Below are 936 nucleotides of genomic sequence, written 5' to 3' on the forward strand. Positions count from 1 at the left end.
TATTCTGTTCACCTGAGCGATTCATTTTCTGGAAAAGAAAGGCGAACGGAGAGAAAGATTTAATCCAATTTCGCGTCACATCACCTCATTTCCAACGAGTTATTTCCACTGTGCAACTGACGTTGGCCGAGGTATCTTCAATGGGAATCTAAATTGTAGCCATAGCAATCAAATCTTTTATTTTTCGTTTTCTTTTCTTATTTATCTTTTTTTTATGTTTTTTTCGTTATTTTTTTCTCTGTTCTTCGTCTTCATCTTTTCTTAAATACTGATTGGAAAATCATGTTTTCCGTTATTCTCTTTCTTCCTGTTTCTTTTTTTTTTGGATGTCATTTTTACTTTTTTATGAGATTGAGGGAGCGCTCCAACAGTGAATATCTAGAAAAAGTGTATATAAACACGAAAGCACAAAATTTCGACTTTTCTACGTAATTCAGTTCTTCAGAAAAAAATATATATCTGATATCCGAGGCCTCAAGTCTGATCCAAAAACTCAGTCTGAACATTCCTCTATTTTCTTCCTCTCCCGCCCCCATTACTCAACCGCTTTACGTTTTCATTTTCCCTCTGTCCATCCTCTTCTATCTCTATCGATCACTTTTTCTCCCACACTTCTCCGCTTTAGCAAGTTTCTCCGTGTCCCAATTTCCAACCTTCTTCTCTTCCTCTTTTTCTCCTCCTCCCTCCTCGCTAAACCCAATCTTCCCTCTTCCTCGGACAGTCGTGTCGTCTCCCCCTTTTTCCATAAAATATGAAGGGTCGTTCAAAAGCGGCCGTAGAGCCACGTCTCTGGGTTCTGAAACTTGTTTCAGAACACAAACAAAACTAAGTCTGATTGCGTGTAGATTGTTCGGTGCCTTCTGCTAGGAGGCGGAAGGTGCTGTTTGATCCTGTAAATTTCGTTTCTTTTTGTATGTCTCTTTATACTTTATACGC

This window comes from Penaeus monodon, chromosome 21 (assembly GCF_015228065.2).
Source record: "Penaeus monodon isolate SGIC_2016 chromosome 21, NSTDA_Pmon_1, whole genome shotgun sequence".
In the NCBI taxonomy this organism is placed as follows: domain Eukaryota; kingdom Metazoa; phylum Arthropoda; class Malacostraca; order Decapoda; family Penaeidae; genus Penaeus; species Penaeus monodon.